Source organism: Mus pahari, chromosome 11, assembly GCF_900095145.1.
Source record: "Mus pahari chromosome 11, PAHARI_EIJ_v1.1, whole genome shotgun sequence".
Lineage (NCBI taxonomy): Eukaryota > Metazoa > Chordata > Mammalia > Rodentia > Muridae > Mus > Mus pahari.
This window is the reverse complement of record NC_034600.1, coordinates 69,101,321-69,116,088: the sequence shown is the minus strand read 5'-3', so window position 1 is coordinate 69,116,088 and position 14,768 is coordinate 69,101,321.

Below are 14,768 nucleotides of genomic sequence, written 5' to 3'. Positions count from 1 at the left end.
GTCCTAAATATATTTACTAATATAGGATGTATTTATAATCATATGTGAGTATATGTTATTTTCCATGTAACAACTGTCATGGTAAATTAGCCATATATTTATGGTTTTATAAACTATGCAACAATATAAAGAATTTCTTTGATGTAATTTCAACTAAAATTTCCTCTTACAACATTTTACATATGGAAAAAAAAGGTGACACTGTGTTTACATCAACACAATCAGATGATTGAAACAAAAAATGGTAGTATACATATTAAATGAAGTAGGCATCATCATCTTTAAGGAGCAAATAATCCCATGTATAAGAACAAAAGGCCATGTAAGAAGAAATGCTCTCATGTGGAAATTTGAAAGTATTTAACTCAGGAACATAAAGAATCGCTATACCAGAAGATTACAAGCATTTAATTACAAGATTAAGATTACAGCTCTTAATACGATATGACAATTATAAAGATATGTAATATAGGACAAGTGTACTGTGCCACCAGACAGAAGAACTGGTAAGGTTGAAGCAGGTTCAAAACCCTGGTAATTCTCATAATTGAGAATGATAGACATTGGAAATAGCTCCGGGCTAGGCTTTACCTGTCCTAGAACATGTAATCATGAGACCCCACTAAGAGGACCATGACAACTGAGCTTAGTCATGTAGCATAAAAACTACAGTTCTCTATACTAGAGAAGTGTCTAGATAGGCTGCAGTCTTTAGCCAATGAGCTTCACTTCTTGGGCATCCCTTCCTGAAAAAAAAAAAAATTATTTGAACTGTGGTTCACCCTGAGAAGGACCTATGCATTCACATCCACCATAATTAAAGCAGTTTGATTACTCAAGGGACTGTCTCGGTTATCAAGGATTAATGTGAGGAGGCCTTTCTTGTAAAGAGCCAGGCCTAAATCTCCTGGAGAAGGCCTTCTCTCTCTCATCCTCTCAGTACTCTTGGCACTCACTGGGAGCCAAATGGGAAACCTCCCTGATGGGAACCAAACCTGATTCCTCCTTGACCAGGGCTCAGCTATTCCCTTCCTGCCTGGTGCTTAGGGGAAACATGGACTCTCAGATCCTCAGGGTGGGGTTTGGGTACACAGGAGATTGAGAATCACAGCATCCCTCCAGCCCTCGCTTTTTATCACGGAGGGGTGGGGGACCCAGGCTGGGACCCCCTATCTTGGATTGCATTCTACTTTCCCTGAGCATCATGCCCACAGCACAGCGGCATCCCAGTGGTGAGGCAGGCACGCAGCCATGACAATGTATTGTCTATTTCTGAAAAATTCTGAGTAAGCAATAGGTGTTCTCTTATCCACATAACTAAATGAGAATATTTATACATTAATTAAGCTATCTTTGGCACCTCATATCTATTTTAAGACAAACTGTGTGTCATCGTGTGCCTATAATAATCTTTGTCAAATAAAAAATAGCATGGACGTTGGAATTTAAAAAACTAAATTAACAAATAATTAAGTAAATGAAAAGTTCAATTCCATGTAGCAAATGCTGACATCCGAGGGTTGGAAAGATGCTTCAGGAACTTGCAGGAAAGGAGAGTCTTACAGATAGAGTCATTGTAAAAATAAAAGAGTGTCTGGAGGTCGGCGGGCCCGGGGGGAGGGGCGCTGCAATGCACAAGGCAGGGGACTAGTAGCCAGCATTGAGAGACTATTAGTGAGCTAGCCATAAACACCTTTACAATGCACCCATTCCCAGAAGCCTGACCAACAACTTGGTGGAAAACGGGAGCGGTTCTCTAGCATTCATTTCGAAAACGGGTCTGCTGACCTTCATTTGGGCACTTTGACATCACATACACACACAGAGACACACACACAGAGACACACACACACACACACAATTTGTGAGAAACACCTCTACAGACTAAATAACTCAAAGACCTGGAAAAAAACTAACATGATCAGGTAGCTAAGATGAAAACATTCCATTTTTTGCACTGTGGATCTATGAATTGAGTCATACAGTTATCCTTGGATTGCTTTTTCTCACTGTGTGTGTGTGTGTGTGTGTGTGTGTGTGTGTGTGTGCATGTGTGTGTTGGTATGTGTATGTTTAATGGTGTGTGTATGTGTGTTTATAAGCATGTGTGCCTGTGTGTGTATGTTACATTTTATTGTCTGAACAGTGAACTTCTACTGTATAATTCTGATTCTTGAGGGTAAAGGGGAACTATTCCATACACATTTAGTAGCTCTTTTTATATATAGCACACCGAAAAGATTGCCTTACATTTGGAATTTCGGCTCTTTGGTTTAATTGCATAAGCAACTTAGCATACCCGTCTATGTGTGGTTACTGCCCAAGGTCATATTTGAATGACAGATAATAAGTCTAAATAAGTAAATATAAACATTATTATTTCAAGAATGATAGATACTATATGCATATCTTTGTGTCACTTTTAGAATGAATTTAAGTGTTGGTATTTTGTTATCGTTCATTTTTCATTAAAAATAAGACCTTTAGAGAAATCAATGAGAGTTCTTTTAACCCAGAGTCATTCAGTCATCTAAATATGAGACTCAGTTCTCATCGAGATACACTGTGGATACAGCTGACAAATCTGTCACCTGTACTATACCATTTGTATGGAATGCCGATTCTCTATTCCAAGAAACATAAAAGTGATTACTTAAGGGAAGTGAGAAACCTGAATCTTCTCATAGATATTACAGATAACATTTCAAGGGTATTTCACTGTCATAATGGAGATGCACAAAATTAGCCATGTGTTATCACCGTTTAGCCACAAATAAAGAGAAGTTAGTAGAATTTAATTTGTTAAATTTGAGCAAAAGACATCTTTCATAATTAATACTAACAAATTACTATTAAACATACACAAGAAAACAGGAGTTAATTATTTAGCATTGCCAGCTAATTGCCTATAGTTCAATAACATGACTATGAAAATGACATATTGTAGTTTAAAAACTATGATAATATTTGAATCCATAGTTTAAAATTATACCAATATATTTTTATAATATTTTAAATGACAAATGAATACTTAGGTATTAAGTGGTTTAATATCAATAGTAATACATTTATAATTATGACCAAAATAAGTTAAATTGAGAAATTTCCCTTCTTGCAAAAATTGAAATTGCTTAGAAATTTAATTAAAATTGTGTGGGATATAGCTGAAAACATATTCATAATAAGATTTAAATGTAAAATCCATATATATATATATATATATATATATATATGTATGTATATATATGACTGAGTACATATATGTGTCTGTGAATGATGCTTATATATTTATGTCTATCTCAAAGATATAAAATAAATATGATAATAAAATGTGCCATTTATTTGTATATTATTTTCATTTAGTAGTCTTTGTATGTTCCTGAAAAATTCTTGTTCTGAGCTAATTCTGTTAAACAGTTTATATATACACTAATCATATAATGTACTAGGTTTTGCTATAAATAGATACAAACATAAATATAACATCTTGAATAAAAATGGTGGTATTTTGAAAGAAGGTTATGTGTCCTACAGAAAAGTATAAAATACTAAAGCAAGGACAATATAAAACACCTCTATTAGGATTTCAAAGATCAGTAATCACAGTGGACTCTTTATATTAGACAAGTGTTAGGTGTCAAAGACCAGCAAAATAAATTAGGAAGGACCAGTAAAATAGCCTGTCCACTCTGAACATCACCAGAGCTTATAGTAACAGAAGCTCACCTGTTAGCTATATACAGATGCAGGATATTAAAAAATAAATATTCAGGATATCATCTGAGATTTTGTTTCTCAGAGGTGAACACAACACTAATATCCAGCAATGCAGGCATAGCCTGAGCTCATAACCTTTCACAAGGACAGTAAAGGGAATTATGTAGATTCTGTTACTTAACACCTTCATTGCTGGTAAGCCTTTAATCTATTCAATGAAATGGATTGTCCTGGCTCCTGACAGAATGTGGAAGCAAAGAGCTTCCTTTTAATCTGAGTAGTATATGCAATCTTTGAGAACAGTTACTTTGTAAAGTGGCATATTTATAGTCACTATAGTGTATAATGGGAAATAAGCAAGTACCTCATGAACTTTATTGCATTTTCAGAATAGTTAAGGAGGATTAAACAAAAATATTGAAAGAAAGATAAGTAGTCAAGTTATAAGAATTTTTCTAAATAGTGCAAAGGATTTCTACTTGTATCAAATAATTACAAATATAATATATGTAATAATTTATTGATAAATAGGTGCCTATTAGATATTTCAAAATGAATATACTTATTTAATTAATAAACCTTTAAGAAATACTGAAATGTATAAAGAATTTTATGCAAACTGATAATAAAAACATTAAACAATTAGTAAATAAACTAACAGAACTAGCTTAGAACAAGAGTTTTTTGGGCTGAATAGATGGCTCAGTGGTTAAAAGCACTGGTCTTCAAGAGGTCAATTCACAGCAACCACATGATGGCTCACAACCATCTATAATGAGATCCAATGCCCTCTTCTGGTATGCCTGAAGATAGCTACAATGTACTTACATTAAATAAATAAATAAATAAATAAATAAATAGATAGATAGATAAACACACCTATATAAAAAAGAATTTTTCAAGAAATTAAAAAGACCGTTCTATTTAGAATAAATATACAAATAAACTATTTTTAAATCTAAATTTCATATTTTACTACCTATTTATCTTTATAGCAAATACTCTTGACTACTACTATACAAAATTTCAGTGTGATTTTGTTTTTCTTGAAATGTTGTGGTTGTTTACTTAACTTCAAAATTATTAAATTTGCTTTGAAATTTTAGTTACTTAGTAGAAAATGCAATTCTAATTCTTAAGATAGTTCATACCTAAGTTGTTGAGAAGTATCTATAATTCCTGTGCCAATAAAGATTTAATGCATTCCATCAGCCTAAAGTAGAAGAGAGAATTGGACAGTGAAAGAGCCTATGCATACACTTCATGTTTGGATTATAAATCTATTTTACCATTATAAGTGTTACCTTTGGTAAATTTATCCAAGACAAATGCAATGTTTTTCAAACATGAATAGAAGTAAAAGCATTGTTGTTTGAGAAGAGCTAAAAAAAAAAAAAATGTGTGCTGACTGAAAATGTAGCTTAATTATATGAGACTGGATTTGCTTTTCAAATGTGCTGGGCCAATTTCTCTCAAATCTATAATTGAAATTAATAAAAAAAAATCAATTCAGTACATTCACCCATTTAAAAATTCTCCCCCTTCATCTTCCTCTATCATTAAATTCTCTACCTCACCCCTCCACTTCTCTTCCCCTTCCTCATCTTCCTCACCCTCTTCCTATTTATTCTTTTGGTTCTTTTATTCCCTCCTCTTCTCCCACGCTCCTCTTTCTAATACAGAGTTCAATTATATATGTTAAGCTGTGGAAAAACATGAGATCTACCAGCTTTAAACTTTACAACTACAGGGATAATGCACACCAGTATGTCAAGGTGAGTAGTTCGTTTACAAAAGAAATATCCTCAAAGCCTTGTTGTTTCTACCAGTTACGTGATGCCTCTAGTGTTTTGGTGGGTGTCCTTTCACAAATTCTCATTTAAAGGAAAATGTGGTTCCATGTGCGCTGAATGTGGTGGCTTTCATGAGAAATGTCAACATAGGCTCTTATGGATGATGCTTGGTTTCCACTTAGAGGAACTTTTGGGAAGGATAAGGAGGTGCGGCCTCGTTGGTGGAGGTGTGGCCTTGTTGGGGAAGGTGTGTCAATAGGGGTGATCTTTGGGGTTTTAAAAGTCATTGTAGGCCCCTTCACACTTTCTGATCCCTGGCTGTGTATCTAGAGGAGTACATAGGCTCTCCTCACTGATACAATACCATGTTTATTTGCACCGCCATCATGCTCCCTGCCATTATGAGAAAGAGCTAACTTGCTGAAACTATAAGCAAGCTCCCACCTAAGTACTTTCTTCTAGAATTTGCTTTTATCATGCAGTCACCTCACATGAATAGAACAGTACCTAACATATCTAGCCAAGAGAAATATGGCATTGAAGTTTGCTTGGAGGTCATAGGAGGATTCAGTCTCTGTTTTGTTTTAGTAAATAATCTACAGACTCTCATTTTCCTCACCATGAATTTATAACATAGTATAACTCCAGATAATCAGTCTTATGCGCCAATCATTTGATTTTAAAACCACAGGGGTGATGAGATGGCTTGGGTGTAATGATTCTTGCTACTAATCACGATGGCCTGAATTTTATACCCTGAAGCCACAAAAAGAGAAGAGAGAAGCTATTCTTGCTAGTTGTCTTGTGACCTCTACTCACATACTGTGTGTGTGTGTGTGTGTGTGTGTGTGTGTGTGTGTGTGTGTGTGTATACACCAAAACATAAAAGTGTTTAGAGCTATTATTATATTTTGGAACATTTGACTTATCAGGAGCAAAATCCCATGAAATTGCAATTTATTTATGTGGATGCTTTTGGTTGATTAGGATGCTATGCTGAGGTCTCAGTGTTTTTGGCAGGCTCTTGCCATTCACTCTGCAAAGAGCTTCTGCCTCTCTATGATTGTTTACTTCAGTCTCATCCAAGCTCATTTGTAGCATGGTGGGTCTAACATATTGTTGAATATAAATAGTGATTTTTTTATGGAGAGACTTTTCAAAGAAAATCAGAACACACCTACCACTGTCAAGAATTCCTGGATTTTATCCACTACTTTTAGTAGGAATTCTCTGTGTAATACATAATATCTAAGTACATGAAACCAGAAAGCTTACCTTATTTTAGAGTTTATAAGGTTTGCCTACTTTCTTGGAAATAATTATCCCTTCACATGTTTCTAGAATTAGAAGTGAATTGGAGCAGTGAAGGTAGGCATCCCGTTCTTGTTCCAGGTCATAGAATGATTTAAAGGTTTACCATTTGGTATGACCATGTCCATAGGTTTGCTGTCCACGGTGCTGAGGAAGTCCGTTCTCTACCAGTTCTGTAGAGTGATTGCGTTCAATGCCACAATATTAAAAGAAAAGACACTGAGGACAGAATGGTAGTTTCACTCACACAGGTGAGTTTTAAATAGGGGTGAGTGTTTCCTTTCCTTCTACTCTTCTGGCACACTAAAAGCTGTGTTTTTCTCTCTCTGTTAGGTTTAGTATGCATGTGCAACCTTGGGGAAATCATTAGGCAGCAAATTAACAGTGCCTTGAACTTGAATGTCTAAGCCATCAGTCAGAGGTAAGAGATTATTTTGAAATACATTTTGAATTAATTAACTTGAGGTTTTAGGTTAAATTATTTGCTGAAATTCTCATATTTTCACTGTTGCATCCTCTTTCTCTTTGAATACATGTAACAAATGTATGATTGTCCTATAGAGTATCCTTTTTAACGAGCATCTTTCTGGCTATTGCTCACCTTCAATCTGGCACACTATTATTTTTGGCCAAAATTAAATTATGAAAAATAAACCCATGAAAATTCTCTATAAGTTTACCAATTCTGTTCAAAGACCGAGAATAAAGAAGCACAGGCAGGACATTGAACCACAACAAATGACTGACTACTCCATTACATTTTTTTCTTTTCTTTTTTTTCTTTTCATTTCTTTTTTTTTAAATTTTGATTAGTCATATCCTGTATGAATGTCACTAAGAACAGATCAATATTTTTAAGAATGTTAATAACTTTCAAAACAAGTGTTGAATCCAAATTACATACATAGCACAATGTAGCAAACTAAGATTTCCTGTCTGTACAGGTTGTTAGACTGTCAAGTCTTTGGTTATTAGTACAAGTCTTAGGCAAGCCTCCTTAGAGCTTGCTGTTTTGTATTTTATTTTCCCTGTGGTCTCACAGAGTTTTAGAGCTACAGAAAGTTTTACATTCAGCATGAGTCTATATGGGTAAAATACAAAAAAAAAAAAAAAAAAAAAAAAAAAAAAAAAAAAAAAAAAAAAACCTTTACATATTCATCCTGCAATATTTGTCTCTCTATATATTTGTCTCATATTATTTTGTTTGAGAACTTTTATTTTATTTTATCTTACTGGTCTTTTGCTTGTATGTATATTACTGTTTTCAATTTTGGTTTTGTTTTCATGAAATTTATTTATTTTTTATTTGTGCCCATTTGTCTACTTTATTCTTATAACTTACTTTTTAATTTTTATACTTTTTAAAATTTGCCTAATTTTTTAGGGATTAGTAGGTGGTTTTAGAATTGGTTGAGGAGAATGATGAGGACTTGGGAGAAGATAAGAGAGGAGAAACCATGATCTGAATGTACTGTATGAAAAAATATTTTAAATAAAATGTGGGGATAAAACCTAAAGCTTGGATTGTTTAATGCATAAATATCAATTTTTCTAAATACTTTACTTTTGCTCCAGCCTTATATTTACGACAGATTGGTTTGGCCATTTTTATTTTTATTTCATTAAAATCAAATATCTATAAACTTTCTGAGATTTCTCTGTAAGGCATTAATTAATTTCACAGAAGGAAATATAGAGTTTACATTGGAAACAGTCTGCTACTTCCAGCTTACCCAAGTGACCAGTGTCTCAATCCCTGGCTATTATGAAGTGACAACACATGTCTCCTGTTATGCTAGGTTGAGGAGAAAATAACCTGACTCCTGGGGACATTTCTGTCAAAACCGCATCAGCTTAATCTGATCACTGGGGACACAAGAAAAGAACCCCCACACACTGAGGAATAATGTTTGAACCTTTCAATATGCTCGTACTAAACAATGCCAAGGTGAAGAATAAATGAGAAGAAATGCAGTCACTTTGTAGATTAAAGGGCTCTTCAGTAAAGTAAAAGTTGAAATGATTGCGTTGTCATGGATAGTAAACCAGGAAAAATGAACAGGACAATACATTTGGGATACTTGTCATAATTAGAATGTCAGTTCAGAAAACAATAGATCAAATGAAAGATGGTTAGTTTTGATATATTTATGTACCATGTCAGAGGCTTTCTTAGCTAATTCCCACAAGGCAAATTCCCTTGTTTTTTTATTTTGTTTTTCCATTTTTAGCTGAGTAAATAATAAATAATAAATAAGTGTTACTAAACATGGAACTCATTTATTTCTTTTTAATTTGTATCTAGTTCTAGTATGAAGTATATGTTTCTATAATATAACTTTACTACTAAGTTATAATTTCCAAATTAAGTTTAATTAAAAATATCAGTATTATTAATAGAGATTATAACTAAATATTAACAATAAAACCTAATATTAGCATTTATCGTTAAGCATTGTGATATTGTGAACAAACTATCTGAAGCCATAGCATATACCCTAATGCTGAAAGAGACTTTGTGTATGTCCTTCTGTCTCCTTTTATGGGACCTGTAGTATGTCACTTTCATTTTGTGATCAAAGAGAGTGAAATAAGAGGAGACTAGTGAAAGTGATTCAGACCGCAGTATGCTGAGTAAGCTAAAAGCATCAGCAGAAGCAGCTTCCAGATCGACCAAGTTTCAGACAGTGAAAAACTCTTCGCCTGAAAAATTATAACTCTTGGCTTCTCTTCTGCCTGGAAAATTTTTGGTGTTAGGATAAATTTACTTGCATAGAAGAATGGGATCAAAATAGGAGTATTTGATAGAAGTTAAATATTAGGAAGAAACTTAAGTCTAACGATGTGACCTTATTTGACATTCAAGAGTCCTTAGCCTTCTAGTGAAAATGATGTTATTATGACTCCTTGCTCTCATGCTCCTATACTCATCTTTTTTTTTCTTATAAAATATTTTTATTAGATATTTTCTTTACTTACATTTCAAATGCTATCCCGAAAATTCCCTATATCCTCCCCACATCCCTGCTCCCCTATCCATCAACTCCCACTTCTTGGCCCTGGCATTCCCCTGTACTGGGGCATATATAGTTTGTAAGACCAAGGGGCCTCTCTTCCCAATTATGGCCGGATAGGCCATCTTCTGCTACATATGTAGCTAGAGACAGGGGCTCTGGGGGTACTGGTTAGTTCATATTGTTGTTCCACCTATAGGGTTGCAGACCCCTTCAGCTCCTTGGGTACTTTCTCTAGCTCCTCCATTGGGCACCCTGTGTTCTATCCACTATACTCATCTTCTACCTCATGCATATCTTTCAAACGTTGTGTGTCTTTCTCTAATTTGTCTTTGTGAAGAAACTACCATTTCTGAGATAGGTATTTACATTTCTGTGGTAAAATTAACAATTTTATAGATGCAAATTTTCTCTACTTCTACTGAGAATCCACTCACAAATAACCTCATGAGTACATCCCCTTAGTTTTCATTTTGTTTTTCTTAAACCTATTCATAGCATTGCAGGCTGAAATAGAATCTGCTTATTATATCTTTTATAAATTAAAGCTATTCAATACGTTTCAAACTCAATAGTTAAAATTATTTTACATGTTGTATAGGTGTTTTCTCTCAGAAAATATTTATTATGGAGGGCCTTTTGGGGTGCCACCTGGCAGGAGTCTGGCATTGGCCAAAGACAAGGAAATGGGCTTCAGGCAGGCATCTGATATTGGCCATGACAGGGACATAAGCTCAGGCAAAAATCTGCCATTAAGGCAGGATAAGGAAGTAAGTTTATGCAAGAATCTAACTTTAGGCTACAATAGGGAAGTGGGGTAAGGCAGGAATTTTAATCTTAGGTTGCAACAAAAGACGTAGGCTTCAGGCAAGATTTTGGGCTTGGACAAGGAGGTGGGCTCAGGTATTTTGGCCATTTTGACAAGCTGTTTTAAACACCTGTCTTGGGAGAAATCATGGGACTTGCTCACTGCCTTGTTAGTTCCTTTGTACTGCTCATCCTTAATACTTGCATGTAATTCAAATGGCATAAGAGGGGGAATGGGAAAATTAAATTTGCCTTCAGTCTCAGAATTGACTGGGGAAATGCTACAATGTTGTCTAACTATCTTTTTCCTTTTTAATCCTCACTCCTGCACTGGAGAACCCATTGACTGACTGAGTGGGCTTAGTCAATGAATGAAATATGCTTTTGCTATTTTTGAGGTTATAACATAATTACATTATTTTCCCCTTTCCCCTCCACTCTCCAATCCCCTTCATACACTGTCTTGCTGTCTTTCAAATGCATGGCCTCTATTTCCTGAATTGTTTGTACATTCCTATGTATATGCAAAAACTATATTTTCCTAACTAAAACCTGCTTAGTCTGTAGAGTATGCCTTGTATGTATGTTTCAGACTTGACCATTTGGTATTGGGTAACCAAATAGACTGCTCTATTTATGTGTACTGATAATGTATTTAAGAAGTGTGCTTGGGACAAATACTGTAAAGAGGAATGGAGGCTAGGCTAGAAGAAAAAGACAAGTTGAGTTATACTTCTTGTTACATAGGAACATTATGTTCTTATGAGGTGAGTATGGACAGTGTAGCAGAGGCAACCTGCTCAAGAAGTACAACTGCAGTTATCAGTGTTGGCAGTGGTGTGAAGCATTGCTGTGGGGGCTCATTTGATGTAGGTAAGTGCACAGACATCATAGGCCATCCTTCTGCATTCTGCATACTTCAAATACAATATCTCTTCCTAACCAATACTTCCATGGATAGGCAAAACTACCGCTCACACAGTAATATCTGAGATCATTGCTGCTATTAATGCACACGTCAATACTACCATCTCTTCAGGTACTGTCCTGAGCTTGATAGCTGCATGAACAAAGCCTTCACCCCTAAGTAATGGTCAACACATCAGATTCCAGGAAGAATTTACTGTGCTTATGTTTACTGAAATGATTGAAAATAGATAAAAGATGAAGGAGTCGTCATGATTATCAACCAATGTTTCTATGTTCGATTCATTAACAGGAACTCTGTCCTCAGTTGATCAACAGAACTTGACATGGCCAAGACAGTGGCTCCTCTTAGTATTTACTGCTTTCTGGATATAGATGTATTGGCTTCTCAAATAAGAGATATGGTATATTGTTCAGGGATATTCTTCAATCTCAGGAACTGAGGCACAATTAAGGACCATGTACTACATCTAAGCAGGTATACAGTAGAGAAAATGCAAAAGTAAGCACATTTTTCCCTTGAATTGTTAAAAATATCAAAAATGGGACCCAGCTAGCTTGAAGACTTGGCTATCAGAGGTTCCCAACCTGCGCATTACTTCTACAAAAACCTGGAAAGTCCTAATCTTACAATATTTGTTAAATCTTCTGGTGAAAATTGAAATTCCCTCCTGAGATTCTTGTTCCCTAATGTAAAGATAAGTGTTGTTCTTTTCAGTATAGACTATTATAGTATAGTCAGCTCATAATCAGGTAGAAAGTTGGATTAATGAGGTAAGAATGCTGTCTAGTCAGAGCTTTATCCTCTGTCATCAGTACAAAGGACAAGAGACAGAGAGAACCTAAAGCAGTGTCATTTCATGTGAATATGACCTTTGAGGTGCATGTCTTGTGCTCACCATCATATCGTAAGCACTAAGCCCATGAGTGCAGTGTAACAACACTGGGGCACTTAATGTAACTCGATGGGTAGTTTACTATAATTGATTATTTTAGAGCACTAGCAATGTTTCTTGGGATGTGTGATCATATGTTATAAGTTGCTTCAAACTTTGTATCCACTCTCTTATACTAATACACATATTTCTTCTACATGTGACCTCTCTCCACTACTGTCTCTTACATCTTTTGCTTGCATTCCTCTAGACTAGTTGAACAAGAAGTTATGTGTATCTGTCAAACTTTACCTTCATAGACTCACAAGAGATATGCACAAGAGATTTCCCAGGCATACTGCTTAAAAGTCTGCTCATTGGGAGACTTTTCACTATTATTGTATTTGAAGGCACTCATGATAAAAGATTTAGTCCATTATCCACATTGACTCCATTTTAAAGGGCTTATTTTTAAATGAAGACATGCCTTTTAAAATATGATTTGACAAGACTCATCATACAGTAACTGCATGCTTATTAAATGTGAGTCTCAACCATGTCACTCCTGCCTACAGCAACATAGAATACAGCACATCCACCATATTATAGATTGTTAGTATGTCTGCTTGACTTCATTTCCTTTGTGAATCTCAGAAGATTCAGCTTAAATGTTATGCACATTGGAATTCCTTGTAACAGTTTTCTATCTTTATTACATGGTAGGCATTGATTGTTATTAGTTACTGTTACTGTTACTACTTGCCTAGGAAAGTAAGGGAATGAGTTGAGAATTTTTTCACTTGAAATAAAATCTGTATGTTATATCCTTCACAAATACTTCCTAAGCCATATGCTGAATTGTATGACTGAAGGAAAAAGGCTACGAACACTGTGCCCTGTATTTTGAATCATGTTGTAAATCATCTGGAACATTACTCCTATGTGTAAAATATGTTGCCTCTGGAAAATGAAGAGTATTACCCCACAGCATTATTCCTTTGTCATGATTGAGTGCACTAGATACAATAAATATTTCTATATAATATTTTTTATTATTTTTATAATACACAGTGTCCACCACCTCACGCCATCATCCAGTTCTCTAGTACATAACTTTTTCAGTTTTGTTTGCAGCTTGGTACAACTATGAAGACTGAACACCAAGGCTACATAGTTGCTAACTGGCATCTCACCTGCTAAAATGGCCATTCAAGTGAATCAGCCCCACTCATCTTAGGTCATTATTTCTTCATGATTTTAAGTATCAACTAGATCAGATTATGCCATTAATTAAGATCCTTTCTAGAATGTTAATTCATATCCTAGTACCGTGCATTGATTTCTGTTAAATTTGGCGTCTGTGCTGCCTTAATTAAATGTTTGATGCGTTTGGTTGTATAAAGGTTTGTCTGTCACATGACTTTATATACATGAGTCCAGGAAACTTCTTTGAATCAATACTTCAGCTTCCATAATAAACCTCTCTTAATCATTATGAAATTTCCCGAAGACAGTTTTCAAGAGTAAGAATAAGAACAAATGGAAGACAGTTTGATTTTGGAGATATGGACATTACCTTCTACTCTTTATAGACACTTAGCGCTTGTTTGAAGAAGCAGGCCATTTAGCAGATGTGAAATTCTTTGAAGAAGATGAAGAATCAAAAGTGGCTGATGTCTTCTTCCAGGATGTCTCCAAAACACTCTTCAGGTATTTTAAAACTTCCCTATAATTAGCATAAAAACTTGACTCCTTTGAATAGTTGTCAAAATTCAGCCATTGTGATCATCAGATCATACTATGGACATGTGCTTCCTTGAGCTGACCACAGAAAGATTTTACCACAGTACTCACTTTGGCAACCACTAGATAATTCAGTAAATTGTTTCTAATAATGCAGTTATCTCCTGTTCTATACCTATACAGAGATAGACTGCCAGAACTAGTTTATATGAAGCAGGTATGGAGATCCATGTTTTGGCACCAAATTTGTATTTTGTATTAATAAGTTTGAAGAAAAGGGGAGGATGCAAAATTGTGTGTGCAAGAAATCAGACTGTGGTCCAAGAAACCACAGAAGGTGATAGTGCTGCCTGTCTCAAGGTCCAAAGGTGGGAGAACATCCCTCTGCTTCTACCTGTGCTTCATTTCAAGAGGACTCAGTGATAGAGCAAAGTGTTTGCTATCTGTTCGTGTGAGTGTGATATGACTAAGAAAAAAGAAACCCTTCTATTTAGTTAAAATTTATAAGTGAAATCAAGCCTGGAGAGATAGCTCCTCGCATAACTGCACCAACAGCTCTTATAGAGAATGTGTTTGGTTGT